At 35.8% G+C, this 21,767-nt stretch overlaps 1 protein-coding gene and 1 pseudogene across 6 annotated transcripts in view; both read left to right on the plus strand.

Moving 5' to 3' along the window:
- Nucleotides 1–21,767, plus strand: part of LOC117219848 (neuroligin-1) — a 116,949-nt gene that overhangs the window by 27,717 nt on the left and 67,465 nt on the right. The window lies entirely within an intron of this gene.
- On the plus strand, nt 3,977–5,392 carry LOC143259824 (uncharacterized; annotated as a pseudogene).

Raw genomic sequence — 21,767 nt, forward strand, 5'->3', positions numbered from 1 at the left:
TGAAGTGTTACAAACAAGTTAGACAGAACTAGACTGCGGATTTTATAGGATTTTATATAACAACTTATTATTTTAAACTCGCTTATATTATTAATTAAATTATTACTCGTTTTTGTTGAATTGACGGAGATAATTTTTATTTTACATAAAAACCCGCAGTCTAGACAGAACAGAAACAATGATATCAGCTCCTTACTCTACACGAATTTAATTATCATTGCTTATACACTGTTTCGTTGAAACTGTAATTTCTAAATCCAAATTAGCGGATACTGAGAACGAATAAAAAATGCAACATCGTAGATCAATTTAGTGGAAACTTTGCAAATGGACTGCTAATGCGGAAAGTTTGACGCAAATCGGTCTTTGGTAGTTTCATATGTATCTTTAATAAGCTGTTGCGGTAAAGCCTGCTTGCATACGCGAGTTTATGGCGGGTCTAGTCGATAGGTAATTAGGTTTGAATGCACGGTACCGAACGAGGTTTGCCGCCTTTATCTATTCACCACTCCCGTGGCTCTGTGTTTCGATCTGTCGAGGCGGTTCGTTAAAAATGTTGCTCTAATCAACCGTTTCGAATAAGACAGCGCGGAGGTGCGAACCTGCGAAAACGCGAAGGCAAACAAGGTATTCTTGAATTGCAAATTTCAAGACGGTTATACGCATCTTTTCACTATTGAATAATTAATCAATATGCAAACGAGGTGTACACAAGTAAAACAGCAATATTATTTTTGGCGACATTCACTCAGGGATTGATTAAATCACGGTTTCCCGACCTCTTCTTGCGCATGAGCCGCTTTTCAAGGTTTTTCTTTTTTCAAATTATAAGAAATAAAACAGAACGTACATGTAAATGTTTAATTTAGTTATTGGTTTATTCAAAGCGTGCTTGCAGGAGTAAGAGGGAAAATAACGGAAAATGAAGGAAAATAGAGAAAAATGAGGAAAATAGATTAATCGTGCTGCAATTATTGGTTAAATACATACGAACTTTGCTCATACGGTTAGTTTTTTGCCATCTGATTTTCGTTCAATATTTCTACTTTCTTCAGACTTAACATTCGGCGTATTAGTGTTTTGAAGTACTTTTTAACATTTTCTACTAAACAAAATGAGATAGACTAAGTTTTGGTATTAAATTTTTCTTTAGAACTGTCGAATTCGGATACTTCCTGCACACACAAGATTTAACGTATTACAGTAAATTCTCCCCAATTGTCCTTCAGCTTCTAAACAAAAATGGATAATTTGGAAAGGGCAGTTCGTTTTTATAGTTGTTGACAATCGGCGACTACAAAAACGAGGGGCTCGAATAATCCTATCTGCTCTTCCCAAATTGTCTATTTTTGTTTACAAGCTCTCTCTCTCTGGGAGAGAATTTACTGTATTGCTTTAAAGACTTTTTAACGTCTCATCTAAACAAACTCCAACGAACTTAACACTTAGCCAACCGAATGGCGAGCTCTCCCTATTTGAGATTCAGTAGATTGACGATCGAATGGGTGATTAATGAAACATTCAAAATGATTGCTTAATTTCATTAAGATTTACAAGAGGTACGAACGCTGAAAAAGTAATTGATGCCATATAAGTTTGCTTCGTCATTTTTGTTTAATTGAATGAAATATTTTAATTGTATGAAAATTTTCGAGATTTCTAGCGCGGTCACGGAAGTGTTAATTCCAGTACTATACATTTCTTATGGCTGTTAAATTCCGATGATTTTTAACTTTCTACATTTGTTACGGAACGACGTATATTTTGTGTTCTACACTTACCGACAAGAGTTAAGAAACGTGTTACATAAAAATCTGTATTTTGTCAACGAAAATATTAATTTTGTTATTTTATAATATTTTAATTTTTAATTTTCATTTTATTTTCGTATCTTTTACTTTTTTCAGTTTTATTATCTTTTTCATTTGTCGTACGCACTGAATAAAACAATATTGCAATGTAAACAATGCTTCACTATAATATGTACTTCGAATTTAATAAGATACATATTTATTAGAGTATCAAATTTTACTCAAATGTTAACGATATGTAAAGCTTTTTTTAACTGTTGTCGGTAAGTGTATATGAAATATTATTTAAGGAAAAAGTTACTTTAAATAACCTCAGCTACCCCCCATTTCTGTATTACGAGACATTTTTAGGACACCCTGTATATACATGCAGTTGCATTGTTCACTGAATCCCGGTTATAAAAATATTTCAATGCGAAACTTTCCTTCTGAACTAAAGCTAAACAACTAGAATTAAAAGAGCACCTGGAAACCGGAGCCTTGAACTTATTGGCGTCTCGGCGTATCAGAAACTGTCGATTAAATAACAGCTTCGATAACAAAGTAATTTCAGAACAACAGGTTCGGTAACGTCGAGCGATTTACCATTTTCCCTGCACTTCGAGGGGAGTGTTAAATGCCGTGCGAACAAGCGGTTAACGCAGGAACATTTATCAGCGATAAACTTGAACGGTAAATAGCGGATGCACGTTACCGGTTTGCACAATGTAGCACGGTGGCCGAAGTGCCTCTTCGCACGCGAGTCGTGAGGCGGAATTTTATGAATAAGAGATCGCTCTCCAGCCAGCTGTGGGATTAGGACTCCTTTCGCGCGATCGCGTGTCCTTCGGCCTGACGAGCGAACGACTCGGCGATACCGATTCGTATCGTCCACGCATTAGCAGCTCCACGGATGTCAACATTTCGAACGATACCGATCGAAAAAAAGTTCGTTCCGTAGCGCACTGGATTTGCGAAATTGGACGGACCGACTCGCCGTTCAATTTGACACGGAGATTAGAGGAAAATGGAAAAGCCGGGCGAAACAAGGTGACGGGAATTGCTTTCGCAAAATGCGGGGCAATTCTAGTCTCAGTTTGCGCGGCCCGCTCGCGGGATCACTTTTCTGCTTTTAAACATAATAAACTTTGCGGAAGAATTCTATTCCATCAGTGAAGTAATTCTAACTTTATAGTCTATTCTCGGTCCGCGAGTCCAAACAGTTTCGAAGTTTCCAATCTCTTTGACAAAGAAAACATTTGCGGAGATTTCTGAAAACACGAGGCTTCACGTGTGATATGAAGCAAAATTTGTTTACGTTCAATCTCTCAGGTAGTAAAATTGACAAACGCATGTTGCTTCCTGACAATGGTAAGGCTATTGTTTCATTGTAACAACCTGTTATAATTTTTTGCTGGGAATATAAAACAGCGAACACGAGATATTTCAAGTTCGCTACACTTTATAAGTATAGTAAATATTCAAGAATATAATAATCGATTAAGTGGAATTCATTCGGATAATCATCTTCCATAAATATTTTTATTCGAATCATTGCCCAATTCTGGTTTAAAAAGGTGTTTACGACGCGACTGTAACGCTAAATTATTAGGTCTGTCCGAAAGTGTCACTTCAAGTTTCAATCCATACGCACATGTTGATTTGAGACATATATGACTATCTCTCTTTATCAATGCATTTACACACATGTACTCTCCTAAATAAACTGAAACAAAGATGTCTCATGTCATTATTAAGTGAGACGCGATCGTGAAAACATGGCTACCGATGATAATGCCAGACCACATGCTGCTTTGGCGACTCGTCAGAAAATCGCAGAGCTAGGCTGGGAAATTCTGTCACATCCACCATACTCCCCAGACCTAGCACCCTTCGATAATCACTTGTTTCTCTCTTTGCAAAACTTTTAACAGGAAAAAAATTCAAAACTGAAGCTGTTGTCAACCAAGTACTAGTTGAGTTCTTTGCCTCTAAAAATAAATCACTTTTTAAAAATGGCATTTACAAGTTGCCATCGCGCTGGCAAGAAGTCATAAGTAACGATGGAAAGTATATTCTACAATAAAAATATTATTAAATGTATGAAAATTGTGTTATATTTCAATTAAAAAACGGACAGAACTTTCCGGTAGACCTAATATCTGAACAAGTATGGTCAATAGACGATGTGCACCTGTTAGTAAATAATAGTACTCGTTGTATCTCACACAATGAGGAAAAAGTGATTTGAGTCACTGTTATTTTAATCCTCTCAATTGTTGGAAGCAACAATATCGATTCTTTTTTTTTCAATTCGGTAATCCGTGTTCCGCTTTAAACGCCGCATTTCCACCGGAAACATCCGATGTTTGCGTTGGACAGTCTCACACGCTCAGCTACACACGTCCGCCACCGAGTTTTATAATATTATGCACGCGATCCGAATAACACGGCCGAGTTCACCGGCCGAGGAAAGCCTCACGGGGTTATTTTGCACGGCCGATTGAAATCGATACGGTGGGAATATGTTTAATCGGTTCCCGGTCCGCCGGTGCGGGTGCATCAATGATACCACGGTGGTAAGCAAATTTTTCAATCAGCGGCCGTGTACGAGACACCGAATTTTCTGCATAGTCGGCCAAAAACGCTTCCGCTGCCAATCAAGTGCTTTCGGCAAGGTGCCTCGCGATGGAAATTGCACTGCTGGCGGTTCCATTCTTCCCAGTTTTTCATTCTTACGTCAGTACCGATAGAGAAATTGTGATTTTTTTGCACGATCTTGCAGCTCCTTGTCCCAAAATTCCGTTCCCCAAGTCTCGTCATCGAATCCGGAAAAATATCGAAGCTACGAAGGTTCAAACTCTAGCGTGACTAAAGGATTTTGAACGTATATTTTTCTTCGACATTAACACTAGTGTTACTTGATTTGTTCTTTAACACTTCGAATCAATTCAAATTTCAAATTGAAGTATTTTATATTTAAAACTAAAGTATTTTATTTAACTATATTCAAATTACAAATTTAAGTATTTTACATATAAAATTAAAGTTTGTCATTTATCAACTCGCTGTGTACTTCAAAGTCGTGCTAAAAACATTTTAAGGTTAGAGTGACTTGTTTTCTCGTAAATAATTAAATCTTATATATTTTTTTTAATTTTATGGTGAAATGGTCAGCCAAATACCAGAAGAGGTACATATCCGGCATTGTATGCTTTTTGAGTTAACGCAATAGTTGCTACCAAAAACATTTGCGATGTTTATCCAAGTGCATTAGAAAATGCTAAAGGTGGTTTCCTAATTCAAATCCGGTAATTTTGAACTTCCCGACTCGTATCGGTTAGGAAGACCAACAACTTTAGACAATGACATGTTAAGAGGGGAAGTGCAAATTCGTGTCAGACAACTGAGGAACTGTCAAACGCTCTTAACGAACCTTGAATATTTGACCATCCAAGAATATTTGCAGCAGCTTGGTAAAGCAAACAGAACAGGTGTTTGGGTTCCGCATAATCTGTTCGAAGAAAACAAAGATAACCGATCCACCATATGCAACTTATTGCTTCAGCGACACAAAACGGAAGCGTTTTTTAATCGCTTGATCACTGGAGATGAAAAATGGGTCTTCTATGATAATCCAAAACGTAAAAGGCAGTGGGTCTCTCCGAATGAATCGCTACGAAGAACAGCTAAGCCAGGTTTACACCCCAAAAATGCGCTTATGTGTGTTTGGTGGAGTATTCGTGGGTTCGTCCATTTTTAAATGTCGAAACCTGGACAAACTGTGAATGCAGACTTTTACTTGGCAATTGGTTTGCGTGAATCAATTTTTTATTGAAAAGTGCCCAGCAATTGTCAACAGGAAGGACGTTATTCTGCAACACGATAATGCGAGACCGCAATGCGCAAGACGAATCATGGATAAAATTAATGAATTGAGGTGGGAGGTATTGTGTCTCATCTACCATACTCGCCGGATATTGCGCCATCAGATTTTCATTTATTCCGAACGCTATAACATTTTCTAAGCGACAAAAAATTGGAAAATTTGCATGATGTTCAAAATGCCATCTACAGATATTTTTCTTAAAAACCAATTGATTTTTATCGATCGGGCATTGAAAATTTGCATACCAGATGACGAAGGGTTGTTAATAATGAGGGTGATTACATCATTGATTGAAAAGAAAAACTAGTTAAAAATTCATCTATTTATACTTTATATTTAAAATTAAAGTATTTTATTTAACTAAATTCAAATTATTGTTTGACATCGATTACTTTCTTAACATTTTCATGAATCTTAATAAAATGAGGAAATTACAATGAATTGGCGTAAAACATAGTTTTTAAATTTGACAATCAAGGTATTAATAGATATTGAAGTTATGAAGATGATTTTCTATCAAAGTTGCATATTTTTCTAAGTATTATAAAATAAATAAATGAAAATAAATAGAAGCACAAAATCTTTTATTTATTAATTCCTATACAATTTCATAGCGGTACAATGATTTTTATTTGAAAATCAACTTTGTATAGCAAAATCACTGTTCCGAGTGTTAAGGGTTAAAACAGCTGGAACGTTGCTATTTTATCAGAAAGGCAGGAAACAGAAATATGTTTGTATACCTTGTGGCATGTACAATGATAAGCTTCTATCAAATTTTCTATTAATTTATCGTGCTGTTTAATATTGCTGTCGATATCGCTAGCATCGATTTTCGTTTAACACGTTCACGGACAGTAAAAATTTTATTGAGCTGCAAAAGCAGGCAGGTGATTTATTCTGAAATTAATTATGATATCCAAATTTTGATTCAGATTTTTAATCAGATTTGTAATAGTTATGTATATATACAATGAATACTATAGCATTCACGTCGATACAGATCAAATTAAAGTGCATAATAATTTCAAAATATAAACGCTATATAGAATTGAATGCATGATAATGTGGCTTATAAATTTGAACGTTATAACATTCACGTCATCTTGCGTCACAATGGAAATGAATGCTGCAGTATTCGCGTCCGCGAACATGTTAAGGAACGTTCTCACTATACTCTATTTCGAATCGTCAGCGTCTCGAGAATTGTTCGAATCTAATATTTGTGATTTATAGAAAAGCACCGTCAACGTGTACCATAAATCAATCGGGATTTTCGCATTAGCATCCGTTTATCCAGCAAGATGTCGGGAAGCGCGGTTTTGTCGGGTAAAACGGTACGAGCGAGCTTCGATCAGCCAGTTCCAGACAAAACGTTCACGGCGATCGGGAAAGAGGTTGTGCGGACTATCAGAAATATATTTGGTGGCAAGATCTCGAAGCACCGATTGTCGAGCTCTTGATTTCCACCGCTGTCTCGCCGTCTCGTCGGTTTCTTTTCTTTCTGCTCCCCTCTCCCGTTTCTGCGTTCTGATTCCCTCGTATTCGGCGACCACGGTGGGCGCGGGGGCGGTGGTGGTACGCTCGAGTGAAAAGAGGATCGAGTGAATGAAAGAAAACGGAAGAAAGGAGAGGCACGCCTCCGACAAAAGAATGCCATCGATCGGCCCGTCGCGTCGCGTCGCGACGTTTTTCTGATTGCGAGCCAAGTGAAACGAGGAGACCGCACGAAAATCTAGACATCCAGACTATGCGCGCATGATGGGACACTTTGCATATTTCTATAGTTCGAATGATGAAAATGTACGCCTCACAGCGGCCACGATGCATTTCGGGTCTAAGCAGTGGTTCATGAAACTGCTCGTAAACGACCGTTAAGTTCACCGATTTTTCACTCTGAATTCATCTATTCACAGATCATGTTCACGTTTTATCAAATAAAATTCACCTTATCTCAGTTCAAACTCACCTTTTCTCAAATCAAATTCGCCTTTCCTCAAATCAAATTCGCTTTCTCTCAAATCGGATTCACTTTTCTTCAAATCAGATTCACTTTTTCTCAGATCAAATTCATCTTTTCTCAAATCAAAGTCATCTTTCCTTAAATTAAATTCGCCTTTTCTCAAATCAAATTCGTTTTTTCTTAAATCAGATTCCGTTTTGCGCAATTAAAGCTTTTCAATTTTGTTTTCAGAGCGCTAGGGTCACCGGATAGATAATATTACTTGTTCCTTATTTTTTCATTCAGAGTTGCTAAAACTATGGAAGTGTTTCTGTAAGAAATTTTTTAGCAATTCCTTTGTTCGAGCATATATTATTCTTGACATTATTCTGGTGTGAAACTGTTCCAATAGAAAGAAAATCCAATGTTCATTTATTGTTTGAAAAGTTAAAATTTGTAGCAATGAACATAAAATACTTGTTTAATATTAAACATGTATGTATTCAACAATGAACATAAAATACTTGTTTAATAGTAAACATGTATGTATTCAACAATGAACATAAAGTACTTGTTTAATAGGAACCGCGTATGCAACGATGAACATAAAATATTTACTTAATAGTAAACGTGTATGTAACGTGTGTGTTTAATAGTAAGCGCAATTTCATTTACATAATGGTTTTCCCGCCTTGGTGATTTCGTATGCATACTCATTTAATAGTCAGCACAACCTATGGGAGTAACAATTGCAATACAATGATGATTAATGTCCATCACAAAAATATTTCTTGTGTACTAGAATTTAATTTTCGATAGAACTTCTTCTCAATTAGGTCTGTCTGAAATAAAGTACGATTTCTAATAAGAATGGCTATTTTACCCACGAGTCAACAGGTTACGTTCGGTAACGTAACAATTTATTTTGTGATTATTGTTAATATACAACGTAATTAACAACGACATAATTAATATACAATGTAATAATTATGAATTCTATTAGGCTAGCACGCAACCTTTCAAGCGTAGAGAAAATTGCGAATCTGACATTTTCTTTGCCTATAGATTATTGGTAATAATTAGACTGCGCATTTTCTGCATTGATGGCGAGAATGTGCTGGTGAAATATTACGCTATAAATTGCGATTATAAGTTGTTACGTAATCCTGATTACAATCGATCTTCCTGGATATTTTTAACGAAACCGCGGAGGCGAAAATTATCGCGTGCAAACCGTAGATTAATTAATCAATGTTGGCGTCATTTCTATAATTAAGCGTGTTGGTAATGTGAGAGCGGTGAGGGATAATGCTTCGAAACGATGAAATAGGATCTTCAATATGAGATGTAGAAAGTGACAATTATTATCACTGGATCGTAGAAATTTAGGTAAATTCATATTGCTTGTTATTAATTAAATATTATTAATAACTATCAATTCGTCATTTATTATTCGATTGTAAAAGTTCTATTGCTTATAGTTCTAATTGCAATTTTATTTTGAAAATATACATATTTTTTATGCATTTATTGTACATTATTTTCAAAGTCATCTTCTCATTTTCTAGATGTAATCTAATTTTTTCAATTTCATGGAATGTTTCTCTTATTTTAAATTAAACGTTTTGAAAAACCAAGCTTTCTCGACATATGTTTTTGTTTCTACGCATTTAGAGATGGTTTTCTCAATTCAGAAATGACTATTTTCGCAAATGAAAGGGGAAGTTCGAAGTTTCAGGACGATAATCGCATTAAATAATTCGGATTGTATGTGTTAGTATAAATTATCGGTGCCTGAGCATGGAAACAAATAATAGCGTTTATTATAGATGAATTTAAGTTTGGAAATATAGATGTGGAAGAAGCAAGGAAGTATAATGCGCTTAAGGTGATATTCTAGTGTGAATTTCTGAAAAAAATCGATTTTTTAAAGATGCTCATATGCTCATATGCTCATATCTACAGCTCGTTCTAGAACAAAACATACTTTTCAGGCTCCTAATATCGAAAAGTCAGTGGGAAAATTCGGTAATCAAAAATGTCGCCAGTTTTTTAATTATCGTCTTTTTCCTTTTGTTATAACTATAACCAAACTCACACGTGTTTCAAAGCAGCCAATGTCCCCAATTTCAACTTTTTTAACCCAAACAACGCGACTGCGAGAGGTGTGAGAGTTTCTTCGCAAAAATATCCCCAAGAAAGTGAGCAAAAACGCGATTTACGATAGAATACGCCCTTAATGCTTTCAGTGCTCTAGCAGAACGCCACGTGCATTTCCTCGATGCGACAGGATTTTTAAAAAAGTCTTCCGGTGATTTACAATTCGGCCGATCCGAAACGAGGCCAGGGGTTCATAAATCTCTATTTTATTACTGTTTGAAAATCGGAATAGCGCATTATTCGTGCGAAATGAAATTGGCCGGGGTCCAATATTTGGCTGCACCAGTCGGCGTACAACGTCGGGAAAGGTGAAAAAGAAAACGAACGCGGTGTAGCGAAAATAATGCATATTTTGTGGCCGCGGGGAAACCAAATAACGCATTACCGGGACCCGGCGAAGAAAGGATCGAGACATCGAAGGGTTCGATCGTGGAAATTTATACGGCGAGCACGCGGGAGCGAATTCGACGTGTCGCTTGGGCGGACCATGCTGATTTAAAAAGTTTCAATGACGGCCAGATTGAAACTTTTCATATTATCGTAAACGCTTTCAGCGTCGGCGTACGGAACGTTGGAAGTAATGGCGGCGCGGCCGAGATGAAATGCTCATATGCAGTCGGAACATACTTTCGAATCGAATCCGCCGTGAAATTTTCGGCAAACACATTAAACGCTCCGATGCCAGGAATATTCATAAATACTCGCGGGTTCCATTGATCCGAGTTCGTTAGTTCTGAACGTTCTCGCGGAACGAAGTGCATTCTACAATGGCGGAGGCAACGGCCCGAGATCAGCACGTTCGTCGCAATCCCATGCTCTTTTCATTGCATACGATCTTACCTTCTCGCATTACCGATGCATCGGAGCGTCTTGCAGCGATGCAACTGCCGCACTGCAGACTATGCACAACGCACACGTACGATTCAATGGTAGATGGGGGAAACTCGCGCTTGTTCGGACGGAAACACTACTGCTGGATGCAGAAATGAATTTGGTTGCCTCTTGCAATGTATATTTGAAGAAAAATCCTGCAGCTGACGATTTGGAATTATTTTTCATTTACTTTGGTTACTTATTATGCCATACATCAGGGGGGTTGAGAATCTCTTTGGGTAAAAAGATGGCGTTTATACGTTTTCGTAATGAGGAATTGTTTAATACTTTGAAACGCGTACTACTAAAACAATATTTTCTCTGATTACTTTCTTTCTTTCATATGATACTTATAATGATCAATTCAAATCATTCCTAGAAGACGATGAATGTATAATTTACTAGACTGATTCCTATATTCTATTAATTGACAGAACAATAATTGTTAAAAGAGCGATAATTCTTTATACTACTGTATATAAAATAGTGAGATTAATAATTTAATTTAAACCTGATTTAGCATAATAATTAGACAGCGGATCTTTACGAAAAATAAGAATTTCGTGCATCAATTGTAAGAAACTAGAACTGCATTGACATTTCTTTCTGCTTAAATCATTTTAATGAATTATAAATAATGTAAACAAATTTGTTGATTCTTCTAATAGTGTCTCTATTTTCTGTTCCATCATTTTTGGGTAGATTCTCCGTATGAAATTTAATAACAATGTACTATATAATTTATTTTGACTTTATATAACTGTACTGCACCATATCCAATAATTTATTCAGACTTTGTTATAAACGTGGATGATTCGTAAATTAAATACATTGAAACTGCTGTTAAAAAAATCTAATTAAATGATAAGTTTGTAAGTACAAGTGCTAACTTACTTCACTGTTATCTCACTTGATCAGCAACCTATGAAATTAGCGATTTTAAAATCGACAAAATGTCGAAAGAAAGGTGCAGTCGATAGTCATGATCGGTTAATGGAAATAATTTTCCTTAAAATTGAAATTAAATCACTCTTTTAACTATGCTAGAGATCGGGTGAAAAGGAAATGGGATTTATTTTTCTAGACCGCGTTAAATCAATACCGTGCGAAAACAGAATCGGATGTATCATTTCCGACATTCGTTATTAAACAGCAGAAACTTATTCCAGTGCCCAATAGTTTCAACATCAATATCTCCGATAACTTATCGAATAGATCGTTGTTTCTTCGAAAGTTGTTAGATAACGCTATTGCTGGGAATGGGAGGAAGATTTTCCGCTGTTCGGGCTTCGCTGCCGCAAAGTGGATAAGCGCCGGTACACTTTATCCTAAGGTAAGGATCCCGGTCTCCTGGCGGGGCCCACTTTTTCCGCTTGATATTTTAGTCCCATCTCGAGCGGATGCGTGTCGCAGCGGAACAAGTGCCGGCGCGGCTTGGCGCGCAAGCTTCGTCCCTCTTGCAGGTCGTCTGCGCGTAAGAGGCTTACCCACTCCCATTCCTGGTGTCCCGTTTTCTCCGATATAGCCATGGAAAAACCAGTCAGCTGGAGAGATTCCGGTCCGCGCTTCCGCCCGAGATAGTTTCCTTCCTCCTTTCGTTTGGCATTCGCGGCCGAGACGGCCGGAGGAGGGGGGATATTTAAATGAGATTCCCCGTTGGCGAAACGTATTTGACTTAATGCTCGCGGAGATCTTCCCTTTTTCCCGCCTGGACCAGCCGTGACACCCTAGTAAATGGTTTTCGGAACGCGATTTAATGACGATAATTAACGCCGGCGTTTCTCGCCCATTGTTGACCATGCCTGTTGCCCGATTCTAATTACTTTAGGAGACACGGTTGCCGGGCCCTGAGACGCTCCTGCACGTTGTAATAATTTGTCATCTCGAAGTGGACAGTTGCGAGTTTTTCCTGGATGTTGATCGTTTGCCGGCGCAATTAAGCGTGCAGGACATGCCAGAACGCGTTGCAAATGGTTATATTAATGTTTCGGCACAAAGTAGATTAAATTTTAGCCATGTGTTTGGTAGAGACTAGTTGTAGATGCCAACGGATGCATGCTGAACGTAGTAGAATGTATCTCAAGTTAGTATAAATGAGTGTCCCGAGTGTTTCTTCTTTATTAAAATATCTGAATTCAATGATGATGAATTTCGCGGGTAATTAAATGCGTCAAGTATTGGGTTGGCAACTAAGTAATTGTCGATTTCAGTTATAGATGTCTCTCACTCCCATTTTTATGATATCCGTAAATGTTATGTTATAAAATTATTATTATTATTATTATTATGTTATTTTTTATTATCCGTGAATGTTAGAAACTGGACAAATTGAATGCAGCGGTCAAGGGAAAGCGACCAGAATTGGTCAATCGTAAAGGTGTCATTTTCCACTGGACAATGCTAGGCCGCACACGTCTTTGTCCACTCGGCAAAAATTGATGGATATTGGTTGGGAATTGATGTTACACCCATCATATAGACCTGATCTCGCGCCATCGAATACCACTTATTTCGATCCCTGGACAACTTCCTTCGTGGTAAAACTTTTAATGATGATGACGCTGTAAAATCTCACTTAACTCAGTTTTTGGCCGAAAAAGATCAGACTTTCTACGAGCGTGGAATTTTAAATTTTGTCAGAGAGATGGCAAAAGGTTATCGAACAAAATGGAAAATACATTACAGATTAAACTTCATTCCAAGTAAAAAAAATTTTTTATTTCATTGAACAAATCGGCAATTACTTAGTTGCCAACCAAATACAATAGAATGTCTTATAGATTGAACTCTCAAGTGTTTCTTTACGGGATAAACATCGAATGCATCAAAGAGAGTATTCCATTTAATATTGCAACTGTTTCGTTCGAAAATAGATGGTCTTTTTGACAATGACGAATTCCAGATGCAAATTAAATGCATTGGACGTAGTAGAATGGATACGAAAATGATCGCATATTCGTGTCTTAAGTATCTTCTCCTAAAATAAACCACATTTTGCTATGAAATCGCAGGTGCAATTAGGTGTGCATTCAGTACAGTAGAATATTTTCTAAACTGGTAAAATTAAATTGATACTGCAATTATCACCTCTTATTAATGACAGCTTTATTTACAAAAAAGTTTAACAAATTGATGGATTTTAAACAATAATCAAATAAAAATATGTATCTGCACATTCTTAATGTAGTAGATTTTAAACATTTTCGCAAGAAACTATAAACATCAGAAATATACAGCCTTACAAACTGCTAAAGTTCCAGTAAAATATTTTTCATTGCAACTAACAACAATGACAAAAAGGTAGATTCCAGATAAATTACCCTGTATATTCATATCTTTGGTGTTAAATAAATCACATTAAATTCTGCCAGATGTAATTGGATGCATGTCTAACATAGTAGAATACGAGCCAAATTATCATAAATTAATATCCTAATTCTCTGCTTCCAAGGCGTATTCAATTATGCTCCAAATTGGGTCATGAATAGACTGGATTTTCTATGCTTACGATAAAGATGAGTTCAAATTTAAGTTTAAGTAAAATTTGAGTTGAATTTAAAGTTGCTTTTATATATGTATATTACAAGAATTTAAGAAACTGAATGTATGCTTATCACTATTATTAAAGGAAGAAAGGAGTTTCTATTCGACTTCTGCGTTTCCTAATGGGACTGCGATTTTTTACGCGACTTCTCATTTTCATTAATCACTGTCTAAATATGTAAAGAAGGGAAACATTTCTTATATCGACTAGAAATTTCCTTATGGTGTACATGAAACAATAATACGAATAATATTCATCAGCGTGCACGTTTTCATGTTTTTTCTTTTTCAAACTCGCGAATACCATAAAAATGTGTCGATCTACAGTTTATTCATAATTGATGCAAACAATATTTGCACGAATATCCAGTGTCGCGCAACAACTAGACAGTGGAGTTTTATGCAAAATAAAAATCATATTAACGACTAAAAAGTAATGTAACACTATCTTAACATTCCTTTAATGATCCTACTGTTTCGCATTTGATCTACAGATTTTTCTCATAAATGCATCAAATCCGCGGTCTAGCGATAACTATAAGCAATTAGATCCATCTCGAACATAATAGAACACGTTCCTAGTAATGCCTATTTAAGTAGGAAATGCATACTTTCCTCTATAATTTTACTACGAAATCGATGCATTTCGTACTCAACAATCTAATACAAATTAACATAGTTGTCTCGCCGAAAGATAAATCAAGTGAACACGACGATGGCCGCTGGCAGAAGCAATCTAACACGCACGAAACATAGGATCGATACCGAAACTGTATCGGAACGTAACATACGCGATTCACAAAGGTATCAGCCGTGATCCATTGTCAAACACGTCTCATCCCTAAAGTTGGTTGTTCCGCGATCGACAGGGCAATCATAGGGAACCGATAGCGTTCGGGACCGCGGCGGCATTCGAAACGTTCACTTTTCCATTTGTTATGGAACGATTCATAGAAACCGCGGTAACGAGCAGAGAAGCAGGCTCGGTGCAAGGGCATTAATCGACACGGTCGAACGCATTACCGCTAATGTCGCGGATTACGTAATTTCCCACGTCCCTGCGGCAATGTGTTAATCGCTTTGGCGGACGAGATATTCAATATTTCATGAAAATCACTGTGACGCGTAATGCACCGCGTTTCGGTTTCCGGCGCGATCATGCTCGCGATATTCGGCGAGGCTGTTTGCGGCTTACCGAGATCTTTCGCCGTTACCGAAACGATTATTCGTGTTCCGCGAGACGGAAAAGAGACGGAAATAAGGAGGTCTGTTCGAGTGGCTCAGCAATTTCGTTGGTAGCGAGCAGCTGGATAGGATGAGGCGGCGAGGCAGCCGCTGATGTGTTCTAATTGAACGTCCTAATTAAATCATCCTCGTGGATTGGGTTCACGGCCCGTGTTCCTCGGAATTAGGTAAAGAGGATTTCGAAGTGTAAGTAGAACGTGTCAGCGCTAAAACGTCGTCAATTTATTACCTTTCCCTTACGGTGGATGGCTTCCGTGTTGCTGCGACGCTGTGTTCTCGTTCCACCTGCTAAGAAAAATTAGATTAGGCTTAGCGTCCTTCTTATCCGACTATCCTCATCGATCGCGACTGCCGAATTTCTTAACACCTCGAGTAACGGCGTACAATTGTCCGGTTTAGAGAATTCAGTGACAAGTTGTTATAACTTTTGAACCATTGGAGATATTGCAATGAAATTTTCACTAAAAATAATTAAGAAATAGTAATATTTAGCTACAGATGATAAAATACTTTTTGCATTTGTTAAACAATAAATTTCAATAAATTTTCATTGCCATTTTCGATTTAAAAAAATTGTTTAAATGTAATTATACAAATTATTTTTTACTTTCCAAATATGTATTTCATATTTATATTTCATATATGTAATGATTTATGGAATACCAGCGGCCGAGCGCGCCCGTAAGCGATGCGTAACGCAGTCGTCTTTAAACAATTATAACGCAAATTGGTTTCTACAGGGACGCAATCTTTTTACAGTTATTTAAAGGAAACTGTGTAGAAAATATTCTTTTTTGCTAGAATATAGAGACTGACGGAATTCAAAACTTATCTTCTCTCAAATATAGCGAATTTTTTAAATTTGTGATATGTCAATCAGTGTTACTTTTTAAATATATTATTGTTGGTAATGATTAAAAATATATATGATTTCTTATTAGGAAGGTATGATATTTATAACATAAAACAGTTGAAAGAAAATATGGAACACTACGATCAGGAGATCATTTTCTACTTTCAAAACGCTAAATTTTAAATGTTCATGGTAACTAAAATATTTATTCAATTTCATTAATTTCTTCATTTCTGAGGCCCATAAACCATAGATTTGTAAAGTAATACAAATTGAATAATTATCAATTTGTAAAAGTTGACTTTTTCATAAAATATCAGTGATTTCTTCAGACCGGATTATTATTACCGGATTATAAAAATCCAAATTTTCAAACTAAGCAAATTTCGACCTAAATGCCTTAATAATTTTTCAAAGAGGATGCAAAGATGCGTTGATTTGCATAAAAAAAAACTTATGCATATGACATCATAAAAAGAATTGTATTCGTCTTTATTTTTTATCGAATGAAAACTTTTATGCAGATTTTCATTAATATAATTTATTGTTAACCGAATACTGGGTTCCTCCTTTTATCCGTAATATTTTTTCGTTAATTTCGCGGAAGCGTCTGAAAATTCGTAGCGACCGTTTCGCATATGTGGGTTTGACAAATGTCATAACTTTGTCTAGATTGAAAAGTTTTCTTTCATTTCCTTCTTGTAATTTTCATTACGTAGCACATCAAATAAAAGATAATATAAAAATAATTACATTAATAAAAAAGACCTATCTTATTATGCCATGCGGCGGCAAGCGTTGTAATGCTACTACTATTATGAAAGTATTCTAAATTGTAACAGTAAATAAAAAGAAATAACATAATAAATTCGTACAAAAGAAATAAAATACAATCACATTCTTTAAATAACTATAGTACTTTCAGTTGATTCCAGATTATGCGGTTTCACAATTATGATAAATACATAAATCATAATCTAAAGCATGAAAGCATAATCTACATGAATCGAGACATGCAAGTCAATAATACTCCTTCGTCATTACATTGTTCATTCTTATGTTCATTCTCGGTTTTTCTTCACATTCGTCAAATTTCTTTCATAAAATGTCAATTGCAAGCGGGCGACTTTCTTTTCTCTTTACGTTTATATGATTCTCTTCGAGGTGGAGTTTTACGAAGAAGTTTTACTAGTTCTGATGTAATTCTTCGTGATTTATTTGTTGGTGTTTTGTGTCGACGTGTCTCGAGTTTCATTATTGGGTGTCTATAACCCACGAGACGTAATGATATTACTGATACTGCCGATACTCCAATCATTCTCTTTTGAACTCAGATTACAAATCTTGATTAACGAGACACTAAAAATATTCGAAATAAAATTATAAAATTGGACAAATTGAAAATGAAAAGAGAGAGAACACTCCTGTTAAAAAATGTTTATATTATAATTTCTTATTAACCATGAGAGAAAGTTACTTCAGGATGTTGAAACATCATTTTATGGATTAGATATGTTACTAGCATTTTTCATTGGACATAGAAATGTATTTGATTTTATTATTATATTATATGATTTTATTATATGATTTTAATATATCATCACATAGATATTTACAATTATTATAGATGGAAAACAATCAAGATATGGTTCAAATATTTATTGTCAATTAAGATTTCACAAAGCGAGGACGTCCGTCCTTCTGCTTATCGATTTTATGTCCTTCCATATTCTACGTCCACGTGTTAAATCCATTTATATAAAAAAAACTCTGCAGCTTTATCCCGAAACCTAACCAATTATTAATCTTCAACCAGCGAGGTTCAGGCTCAATTTAAATTCTAATTTTGTGAAAACAACTTTAAATTATTAAATTCAATAAGAGGATTGAACGATCACTCCAAAGAAGCAGATTAAAAGAAATATAAAAGAAAATTGATACTGATATGAAACTTCAAAATGATCATATGACAAAAGAGAATATTTCCATTGAAACAGCTATAATTATAAGCTAATACAGCTGAAATATTCTAAATTTAATAATAAATAAGTATTCCGATAAAATTTTCTAAAATTTTTACATTATTTAATAAATATTTGTTGCAATTTAAATCTATAACAAAAATTCATTACAATGGATAATTAAATCTTTATTAAACTACAATAGCTTCGCGAAGTTAATCACTATTTCTGCATATAATGTACTGTTAACATATACACTTCAGTCGCAAATTTGCAACGTGTAGCGAATATTTGCGATACCGGTTTTACCAGACTCTAAATTATTTACATTGATGCTCGCGCCCCTGTTATTCGACCTCATTATCCCCTAAAGTACCAGAGGATATTCGTTTGTGCATGTTTGCCGCGTGCTCATCGGAAAGTTTGCAAAACGCTGCAGGCCGTTGACGGTCACTCCCCTAATTTACGAAATTTCAGACATCTGCGCTCTCGCCTTGTCGTAATAAGCGAGTAAAGCCCGTTGCTCAAATGCGCCGCGGTTTCGCTTTAGCGTACTGCAACGGTGTTCTGCCGTCAGTTAATTCCTCGTAATAAAAAGAACGTTATTTGGAGCACGGAGCGGCGCGCACAAAGCGTTATCACTTTTAATTACTCGTTTCCAGCCAACTTTCCGCGATAACGTGCCCTTTGCCACGTACACGTGGACGTACGCGTGGACTTCCTTGAAACGTTGCTCCGACGACGCGACGGTGCTTTGCGTTAAAACAACCTCTTTCCCGTGTTCAATAATGTAATTTAATACCGTGGGCAACGTCGCAGTCGGGACCAGAGATCGTCCGCTTTTAAATTATTCTAATTTTTATTTATTCAACATCATAACCACGGGTTTCTTTGTAATAAAACTTGCAAAGTACCGCTTTAAACATACGCAAATGAAATAGAATTGAATTCCGCCAGTCTAAACAATTTTATTTGAAACAAGAATTTTTATGTATACGAATGGTACAAATGATAGCACATTTAGGTAAGCATTAAATATTATTCGTTGATTTATTGCTATACGTAATTTTTAGTTGTTCCATTATGTTTCCATAAAAATCTTGTTTCAAAAAAAATTGTTTAGACTGCCGAAATTCAATTCTACCTCATTTGTGTTTGTTTAGAGTAGTATTTCTCAAGTTTGTATGAAAACGAAACCGTGGTTGTAATTTTAAATTTTAAATTTTTGTCTCAGACTGTAACAGCGTAGACGGGTGTATCTTTGTAACAATGACTGCTTTTTGCAAAATATTTCATCTTAAACGGTCAGGTAGTAGGCTAGAGGTCCAATAAACGTTCTCTATTATCTTACGTTTTTTTATATATGCATTTTTGTCTCTGCATATTGTCTTTATAAGGCTGTACGATTATTTCTAATTTTACTATTAACCCTTTCGGTACGAGCGCGTTGTCCGCCGTGACACTCCCACTGTACGGGGTGCCGCGCCAAAAATGCGCACATAACGCAGGGTCAGTCCACTTTTGTACGAAGATTTTCTTAAGCGTTAATTAATGACTGTGCTTAATCCGTTTCTAAATCTTTCTTTAAATGTTTCCTATAAACATTCTGTAAAGGACCTACAGAAATATGGCTTACATGTATGCCAGATGGATGCCGGATATATCCGGCGCTCGTACCGAAAGGGTTAATATATTTGTATTTTTCTAGGACCAATGAAAGAACGAAACTTCTAATCAATCTTTTTTATGTCTGTAGACTGTGTTTTCGAACTATTTCAATGTAAAAATTGAATGATGTAACTAAAAATCAAAGAACAACGTCGGAGAAGTTCTCCAAAATAATGAAGAGGATATACTTCGGTGAATAATTACGTCAACTAATTATCATAATGTCTGAAGTAGCGAATGAGACAATAAAGGTTGCTGGTAGAGTTCCGTGAAACGAAAAAGAAAGAGCGAGTTCTTATGGAATTGTTCTTTGGTACAAAATTTGTCATTGAACAATATTTAGAATTAGAATATATATATATATATATACTGTACCACTGTAGAGTGCAATAAAGAATAATAATAATATATATATATTATTATTCTTTATTGCACTCTACAGTGGTTTTTACAATGCACATATATATATATATATATGCATCTCTCTCTCTCTCTCTCTCTATGTATATATATATATATAGAGTGAGAGAGAGAGAGAACATATATATATATATATATATATATATATATATATATTCTAATATTGTTCTCTCTCTCTCACTCTATATATATACATAGAGAGAGAGAGAGAGAGAGAGAGAGAGAGAGAGAGAGAGAGAGAGAGAGAGAGAACAATATTAGAATATATATACAATTACTAAAGATGCGAGCATTGTAAAAACCACTGTAGAGTGCAATAAAGAATAATCTCTCTCGGGTGTTCCCATGGAAGAAACAAAAGTGTGTTCCAATCTTTAGTATTCGTCGCAAACTGTCGATAACGCGCAGTGTCAGTTTTTAAGATTGATTCGCGCCGGTAGATCGTGTATGTGTCAGAGTCCCATTAAACAGGGAAATTTATTCCAGTGGAAAATGACGAATGTATCCTAAAAGCTGTTAATACAGTTGCACCAGCTCTTCACTGCATTGCAGTGAATGCGATCTGTCATATGGCCGTACTTCTACCTTCAGAAGCCAACATTGTCTCTTCCCGGCCGTCTCGAATATGAAGTTGGTTAATGGTAGACTGGTCCCATGAATCATAACAATGAATTAATCCTTTCAATTCCAGCCACTTGCGTTTAACGGATACGCCATTCCGTTGGAACCGGGAGAGGACCGAATAAAATGGAAATCTGGCTACTGACCACGATATTTCAATCTTTCATTAACCGAACAGATTTTGAACCACTGCACAATTTCAATTTTTAGGGTTTAAAGAGAAATTCAGCGTCATTTCGAATTAAACATGATTGTTCAATTCTTGACGCGGTTGTACGTAAAACTAGACAACGTTTGTCTTTTATTGCAGTTTAAATTGCAAGCAACACGGCTGCAAGGTGATCGATGCCAATTGTAGATACTGTGACGTGATGAAATGAAAGAATAATTGATTGAACCAAATCGAAAATACGAAAGGTGCTGAAGGGAAATATAAATGTTGATTAAACACATCCACTTCGCTTAATAAATTAACATGTATTCTTTTAAGTATCGTATGTTACACAACCGCCAACTCTGTCAGTTTAAATAGCTGTCGGTTAATTTCAAACTGATTTCCGTGGATATAGTCAAACGTTGTAACAAACTCCAATTTCAATTTTCCTTCGCTCTAAAAAATTTATATGTTGTGTAGTTGTAAATTTATATATTATGTAGTTGGAACATTGATAAAAGTACACAACAGAGGGTAACAAAAAATCACAGTTTTAATATGAAAGAGAATTATGAGCAAATTTATGTCTGCGAAAGAAAAAAGACAAGATTGAGGAAATAGTACAACTTTAAAGAAAAAATGTTTATG

This window comes from Megalopta genalis, chromosome 7, assembly GCF_051020955.1.
Source record: "Megalopta genalis isolate 19385.01 chromosome 7, iyMegGena1_principal, whole genome shotgun sequence".
In the NCBI taxonomy this organism is placed as follows: Eukaryota; Metazoa; Arthropoda; class Insecta; order Hymenoptera; family Halictidae; genus Megalopta; species Megalopta genalis.